Here is an 8,900-nt window from a genome sequence, read left to right as displayed (position 1 = left end):
TTTAAACACATTTATCCCTACAAATTCAATTATGAAGAATAACCAATTCATGCCTAAATCTTGTGTTCTTCTCATATTGCACCTATACAAAGAATCTCTATAGAAAACAGATTAGTGAATTCATATTGCCAAGACACTGATTGCCCTGAGACTTCTTGATCTTAAAGATACTAGCTAAAATTATATCATCATGAACCATATCAATTTTGTAAACCCACCATTATTATTACTGTGCAGTCAATTCTCACTATCAAAGACTGCACTCAATACTCAGACAAGCTTACCTTGTTAAACATGAAGCCAATTGTTAAAGCAAGACCAATGCTTACAAACCAGGGGAATGCTGCTGAACATCTAACAAAGGGAATGCTGCTGAACAAATGATCAATATTATGCTTGGTATCAACCAGAATGACACAGATGATGAGATTGCTGATGTAGATGTCAGTGATGATGAGGCAGAAAAGGGCACTAATGCCGCAGAGGCCTTGAGGGCCCAGGTGAATGCTGAAGAAAGAGATGAGCAGACTTCATGTTCAAGTGGGAGCAGTGAGAGCAGCAGTGAGAGCGGGAGTGGGAGTGGGAGCAGTAGCAGTGACAGTGAAGCGAGTAATGAAGATTCAGTCAATTCTATCTGAATTATCAAAGTAAGGTGGGGTTAACTTTTATTTAAACACCCCAAATAACAGGTCTAAAGATACAATAAAACAAAAATGTGCTCTGCAATCGGTCAAAGGGAAAAAACAAAAAAAAAAACAAGTAAAATGTTCCTCCATGTTAGGGAGCATATTTGGATCATACAGGAATATTTGTGCAAGGTGCTTTAGTGATTTTTCCCTTCTGAGGAGGACTCCAGGAATTTCTTAACCTATGGGACATCTACAAGGTATCTAAACTGAACCAATTCAAGTTAAACATGTATATTTTTTTGGTTGTTTTATCAGTTTTTTACCTACGTTTATATAATCTTCAAACTCCCATTAATATCTTTTCATGTCTTTTATAACTCTAGCTTGTAGAATTTGACTTAGAGCAATTGTCCACCGCAGCCAATCCCTCATATACCATCACATGGCTGATATCTACTTCCACAGGCTCTCTAATGAGAGCAACCCTTGTCAACACATGAACTTACCTTAGAGATCAAGTGTAAGACATCATATGCATAGACTTCACTTAAAATGAAAGAGTAAAAAGCCCAAATTGAAAAAACAAATTTAACATCTGAAAGTATAGGCATCAAAGGCCATAATATAAATAGGAAAATCAATTATTTTAGGCAAAAAAAAACTTAAAATCTATTCAGTGGTGATAGTTTTTGTTAGGTATGTTAAAAAAAAACTTAACATCTGATTGGATTGGATTGGTCCAATCCATTGTCTTATTGGACTGATCAACCTGGACTGGATTGGATTGGTCCAATCCACTATCTTATTGGAATGATCAACCTGGACTAGATTGGACAAGTCCAATCCACTGTCACATTGGACTGTTCAACTTGTTCAAATTGGTTTTAATTCAATTCAGATTGTGTCCAACCCAAACATGGTCCATTGACAACCCCAATCTTATCTTCTATCAATATAAACCATTATAATTGGACTATGTCCAATCCAATCCAAATTTTATAAACATATATTTTATAAAAAAATATAAGAAAAAAAAATACCTATGAAGCAAAAATGTCCAAACTAGATGCATGGCACATGCTCCAATATCCTAAAACAAAAACATTTTCTTAGTTAAATTACATAAAGACAAACATTTTGCAAATCAATAATTTAATTATAGACCATTTTCCATAACTTACATGTTCGGTTAGTATTAGTTGTAGAAGCCACACATGGAAGAAATAGCAACTGCTTCAAGATCCAATTCTAAAAATAATAATACACAACCAAAAACACATATTAGAAACAAAAACATATAAATAAACATAAACATATAGGAAAGATAACAACTGCTTCAAGATCCAATTTTTAACTTATTTTTTGTAACTGGAGCTTCGAACTAGTCTTGCCCACAAACCAAAGCCTCCACAATCTTTGGAAATAATGAAGTACAATATTGATCCACTATTCTGCCCCTAGTATTGAATGTTCCCTCGGATGCTATAGTGGATACTAGAATTGTCAAAATATCTCGTGCCAATTTAGAGAGTTTTGGAAACTTGGGACCATCAACTTGCCAAAATCTCAAAATATCAAACTCTTCATCTCTAGAAAATAGTTTTTCTTCAAGATAAAGATCCAACCCTGACTTTTGAGTCCCTAGACAACATTTCGGACGCTCTTCAGTCAACCACCAACCAAAACCGGTCAAAGAATCTACAACACCATGAATCCTCAATGATTAAGAGGTAATACTAGAGCCTACAAGTGACATATCCTCTATATCATAACCCGCATACTCTGAATATAGGTCGTGTAGTGCCTCTCTAACTCTTGTAACATGCCTCTCAGCAGTCCCCCCATAAATGAGATTGTAGTAATATGTAACAATCTCCATCTTAAACCTAGGATCAAGGACAATGGCAATCGCAAGCACCAAAGAACATTCATCCCAATATTTATCAAATTTTTGCTTCATTCTATTTGCCATTGAACGAACATACTCATATTCACTATCTAGCCACTAAAACAACAAAAGCTTGATTGTGCAAATATCGGAAAAAAATACATTTGAGGTTAGAGTAGTACTTCAAATATTTTGTGTGCAGATGCAAAAAACTGTCAAACAATCCCATAACACTGCCCCTATCTCCCATTCCTCATTAGATGGTAGATTCTTATAGTCACGATCAAGCTTAGTTAGTCAACAAAATGCTTCCTTCAACTCTAAAATTGTGTCCAATGTGTCATATGTGGAGTTTCATCACGTTGGACAATCAACAACCACCCCTTTCTTATGTTGTATTTTTGCTTGGCTTCTTGCATTGTCAAATTTCTGCTTCTTATAGGGCGTCAGCCTTACATATTTAGCACTTTCTCAAATCTTATGTAACAATGGTGATACTTCTCTTAACCCATCTTGCACAATAAGGTTTAAGATGTGAGTAGCACATCTCACATGCACAAAGCCGATTCCTGAGCTCCCTAACCATAACATCATTGTTAGAGGCATTGTCAATTGCTATAGAACATATTTTTTTATCAATGTTCCAAGTTAACAACCTCTCCATAACAACTTCATACAGAGTGTTTCCATCATGGGGACACTCAACTACCACAAATGCAATAATTTTCTTTTTCAGCTCCCACCCATCATCTATAAAGTGCATTGTTAAACAACGATACCCCAAATTTTGTTCTGAAGTCCACATATCGGTGGTTAAGCTAATCCTATAATCCAAACCATCAAAGTATTTGTATAGCCTATCCTCTTCATCCAAGTAAATCTTCATGACATCATTCTTTATTGTATTTCTAGAAACAAACCTAAATGATGGCTGAAGATTATTGACAAATATCTGAAAAAACTATTCTTCAACTATAGTAAAAGGATGTCCATGCTTCATTATCATCTTTGCTAAGTCCATTCGGCTTCTATCTTGGTCAAATTTGAAGTTTTCTATAACTTCTTCATTTGTGCCCTTTTGTTTTAATTTAAGACATTTTATTACATGCCCTAAAAGGTGGCTTGTTTCTTTAGAACTTCCTCCTATATATTGTTTTCCGCAATGATTACAAATAGCTCTCTGTTCCCTTGAATTCAATTTTATTTTCTTAAAATGATCCCATGCTTTGGACCTAACCCTCTTTCCAGTAGAGCTACATGCCATAGATGATTCACTGGGGTTTTCAGGCACATTTGTATTTTCAGCAGCAACTTCATCCATCCTTAATGTAATAAGAAAGAAAATAAATTAACCTTCACACTAACATGAAACACAAGAAAGTCAAATAGATTGTTCACAAACAGAATTGTCAATGGATAGGATATTGGTCTAATTTGATCTACTCCAATATGATCCCATTACAAATGGGCCATGTCAATTAGGTCTGGACTAGTCCAATTCAGCATTGTCTTCTTGGACTGTCCAGCCCATCCAAATTGGTTTTGATTTGGGTAAGGTCCAACCAAACCCGAACCATTGGCACCTCCATTTACAAGGATACAATTATAAATCCCTTCACTATTTACAGCTTGTGCGTTGAATATGCCTCTTCTATTGTAAAATTAAAAAGAAAATGCAATTGAATACCAAATTTAAGAACAAGAGAAAGGGTTCAACTATGATACCGAAAAAGAAAACTAAAACCAAATCACCAATCAACCAATATCATAAAACAGGTATCCAATCAGATGATATTTACCAAAATTCATGGGAGGGTTTGATTGGTCAAAGCCCTTCTAGTATCATGTCTTTTCGATAGCATAGATTTTCCCCAAGGAAAAAATATTTAATTTTAACTTAAAAATATATCAAATCTATTAGAATTTATAAGATACATAATATGACATTTGATAGATTTACCCATTCTGCTAATGTTTATAAAATATTGATTTTGAAGATTATTATGTTTAATTTTTAGTTAAACAACAATATAATCTGCATAATTTTTGAATAATCCCACCATCCAGCCATTCCAATCAGAAATCATAAAGATATTCCAAGAAATATTCAAATTGTAGAAAACAAATATTCAAACAGAACCATGTATTTGTTGTCTACAATTAAAATTAGGAGAGTGTCTACCAAACTTTGTGCTAGATTCTAATGACAGAGGATACCTGAATGAACAAATCGTAGAGGTCAGAGGAGACTATCACTTGAGAGCAGGATGCAAGAGAAAAAAAAATCACCAAAACATGATTGCTTGAGTGAAGAGGGAGTGTTGTCGCCGCTAGAGAAAGTGAGAGGGCATTGAGAGAAGAGAGAGTGTTGTACTGCTGTCACTAGACAAAGTGACAGGGTGCTGAGAGAAGAAGAAGTTCTATCGTTGGAGAAAGTGAGAGGGCAAGAGGAAGATCGTCGGAGAGAGGGAAATACAGCCAGAGTTTGTTCGAAGCTTCAAATGAAATACCGCTGTCCACCAATGAGACTGAGGATGGAGCAATGGAGGCGTAGAGGCGTTGAACCCTAGCCATCGAAAGTTTTCATGCTTGACGCTTGGTGTGATCTGGAAGCATGTCGTTAAGCACTTCGGAACACTAGTTTAATTATTTATAAAATTTTTCCATTCTCAAACAATTACTAACGCAGTAAAGGGATGAGAACGGGTCATATCCATGGAGAAGAAAGGGAAAAATTAATATAAACTCCAATCCGGACAATAGAACACAAGGAGGAAGTGCAGAAATATAAAAATTAATTAATTAACCTAAGAAAAATATAGAATTCAAATAGTATTGAAAATTAAAAGTGCATAAACAAAAATAAATGGACAAAAGAAAATGAATAAAAATTTTTAATCCGATCAGAGGTAGCAGTCTCCGGATCTCTTCATTGACCCTCGAACTTCTCGAGCTAGGCCTTTTGCCTTACCTGGCCAAATTGCAAATCTGCAAAAAGCAAAACAAAAATCAAATGGAATGAAAATAAATTGCATAAAGTAAATAACGATCCTGGAAATGAAAAGAACAAAAATTAAATCTAAAGTAAAGCAGAAATGGTTGGGATCCGATTCCAGTGGTGGTAGTAGTGGTGTTGGCAAACTGCAAGAAGGAACCCCTCCTCTTGTCTGGGCGTCCTTCTCTTCCTCTACCCTTGAACTTCTCAATATCAGCCTTCCATCTTACTTGGGAGCAACATCCAACCCTTTCTCATGAGCCTTTAGGTCCTTTTTATAGAGAATGGTGGATACAATTGGGATTAGAGAGAAAGAGGGGGTGGCAACTGGGTTTTAGCAAAGATATGGGTGCCCTAGGGTTTCTAATGAAGAGTTATGATGGCTCTAGGTTGATCCTAAGGCTGAGAAGAGAAGGAGAGGACACCAAATATTATGTAAGGTTGAGATTTAATGACTAAAGGTTGAATGGTGAAGATTAGAAGTTAGGTGGCTCCTAGGATTAGAATGCTAGAAAGAGAGTGCCCTATAATGAATGGTGGAGATTAGAAAGGATGGAAGGTGAGGATTTAGCAGTTAGGGGTGGCTAGGGTTTGTTAAGAGTGAAAAGAATGGGTTAAAAGGCGCCTTAAGGTTTGCTAAGGCGTGGGGAGCATGCTAATACAGTAAGAGGGGCATCAAACTAGGTTTACCAAATAGAAGGCGCCCTCCTGCTTTCAGTTTTTCACAAAAACACCCTCTCTCTCAGATGGACTTCATACCAGCTTCCCAAAATCTGCATTTCAGCCTTGAAAACTTTCCAGTTTTTCCTAGAATTTGCACAAAAACCCTTAAAGGCCACAACATTGCATTTAATTGGGAAAATGGCACATCTTGACTATTCTAAGGCAGAAAATACTCCTAAATTGATGCCCTTAAGGCATCAAAGTGCAGAATTATCAATGCTTCAAAGTTCAAACGAAAATGAATGGACCATTTGAAATTTTGGCTTTGTCCACTTTCGGTCCATTTTATGAATGGACGATTCATGTTTGCACCAGTCCGAGTCCATATCATTTTTAGGGCCGTCTAGTCTGTCCATATCACTTCCGATTCGGACAGTGTCCAACCCGAAACCAGTCCATTGGCACCCCTTTTGGGGATTAATCTGAGGTTGGGATTTACTATGTTTATGTTTTCTCGTCAATATTCTGAATTAGCATTTCGATGTTTTGATACTTCATCTTTGATGAGTCAATGCCAGGATTGAACTGTCTCTCTTAAGTCTCACGATAATGTGATGAAATATTTCTGATCATGTTGTTACTCTTGTCCCCTAGGTGAGGAAGATTACGTTACCGAGTTATTGAACTTAAACAATGGAGTGTGGGTCTCCTGCACATCCATCCCTGTAGAATTTCCTATACATCAAATCAGAGGATGCGATATCAGCACCCTCTCGTGCTTAAATCTCACATGTGCCAGTAGGAGTAACAGACATTACAAACATCCTCCCATCCTGTTTTTAATGTATTAAAATTTGTAAAATTTTAAAACAAATAAAAAACAAGGGTTAAAATGGTTTCTTCTTCCTTGTTCAAATCTTTCTCCAACGAACGAATTGAATAACACTAGAAGAAAAACAAGAATAAGGGTTCAGAGGATTGAACGCTTGGTTAGAATGACTTTCTCTCATATCTATCACTCTGTTGTTAAGTATTAACTATCAACCAAACCTCAACTGAGATCACAAGATCTCCTGTACATTTGTTCTTGTAGAGAATCATTCAACAACCACCAATTTTCATGAGATTGGAAACTCAAATAAGCAGAGCATATGCCATCGCTCTTAATTTTCTATTCAATTCAAGACCTTACCTCAATTGTTGATCCCAGTTGGTAGTCATGTAAAGGTTAGAGAATCGTCTTAGCCTCGGGAGTTCAATTCTTGGAAGTCAGAACTCTTATTTGTGGTTTTTTCTTCTTAGTGATATTCAGCTCTATAAATTCTTGTTTTTTATTTGAACGAAGTAGGAAGAAGAAACCTCAACTTCTGTTTTTTATTTGTTTTACAATTTTAATATATTAAAAACTGGATGGGAGGATGTATGAAATGTCTGTTACTCCCACTCACACATGTGAAATTTAAGCATGAGAGGGTGTTGACATGGCACCCTCTGAATTGATGTAGAGGAGGCTCTACAAGGACAAATGTGCAGGAGATATGAACTCTAAACAATCCTCCGGACTGAATTGACTTGAACAATAAACAAATAATTTACAATTAAAGAATAGGTAAAAAAGGTAGAATAATAAATAAATTGGGAAAAGGTGGAATGGGGGAGGTTGATTCATTAGGCTTGAACATACTTGGGAGGCATAGGGGGAGATAAACTGTTGAAAGAGAAAAGTAATAAAAATAGAATATAAAATAAATATAAAAATAAAAAAGAGAAAAATAAAAAGTAGAAAAGTTTAAAAGACTCAAACAAATAGAAAACAAAAAGGAAAGGAAAAAACAGAATTAAAAATTAAAAATGAAATCAAACGGGGTTTCATGAGAAAACAATGTGAATAACTAATAAAATTAAATTAAAAATAATATAATATAATAAAAGTAAAAGAAAATAAAAATATATAAAAATAGAATAAATAAAAAATGTTTAGATAGATTCTCTTATGGTGTTTGTTCTATTTGTTTTGCTTTATTAGGCCCCTTGAATCAACTAAATAATTGTTTGTTTGTGTTTATGTTTATTTGAGATCTCATGTGGGTCCCACCAATTAAACCCAAGAAGGGTGCCTAACCCCTTCCCTCTCCCATTCAAATCCTACCTAAACTAGTTTAGCCAATGCCTTAGGTTGTTAGAATCACTATTAAACCAAAGACAACTTTGACGAGATTCCCGGAGGTCTCATCACCTCTATTTCATTTACTTGATGAGTGGCGATTCCATTTCTAGCCCAAGTGAGTCGTTTCCCAATGCTCACAGATGATAGTTGTTGAGTCTCTATCACATTGTGTATTCATTACATTTGGCATATTGGTGATGTTCTTCATTGCATTATAGCAAGTTTTTGTCTTGTCTTCATTTCATCATTGATGAGGGCAGATTTGGCCATCTAGTGAAATTGCGACACGTGGCACCTCGTGACAACTAGGCAAGCACCCAGGCAACAACTTACCAAGTTGGTGTCCCCCCCCGGGCACCGGTCTAGCTGGCCTGGCGCAGCCTGCGCGACCTGGCCGAATCAGCCTACCACAGGCGCTGACCTGGCAACCTGGCCCGGACACAAGCGCCGACCTGGCAATCTGGCCTGGACACAGGCGCCGACCTGACAACCTGACCCGGACACAGGCGCCGACCTGGCAACCTGGCCCGGACACAAGCGTCGACCTGACAATCTAGC

General features: G+C 36.5%; 1 non-coding gene and 1 pseudogene across 1 annotated transcript; both read right to left on the bottom strand.

The window, feature by feature from the left end:
- Positions 1 to 1,093: 1,093 nt before the first annotated feature.
- LOC148802506 (small nucleolar RNA snoR101) lies at positions 1,094 to 1,156 on the bottom strand. Its single transcript, XR_016083309.1, has one exon. It is a non-coding gene; the product is annotated as a small nucleolar RNA snoR101 (small nucleolar RNA).
- Positions 1,157 to 1,965: 809 nt separating this feature from the next.
- On the bottom strand, positions 1,966 to 3,844 carry LOC148802505 (zinc finger BED domain-containing protein RICESLEEPER 2-like; annotated as a pseudogene).
- Between the last annotated feature and the right edge of the window lie 5,056 nt (positions 3,845 to 8,900).

Source organism: Nelumbo nucifera, chromosome 2, assembly GCF_055504915.1.
Source record: "Nelumbo nucifera cultivar China Antique chromosome 2, China Antique-T2T, whole genome shotgun sequence".
Classification (NCBI taxonomy): domain Eukaryota; kingdom Viridiplantae; phylum Streptophyta; class Magnoliopsida; order Proteales; family Nelumbonaceae; genus Nelumbo; species Nelumbo nucifera.
This window is presented reverse-complemented; position numbering and strand designations above follow the sequence as displayed.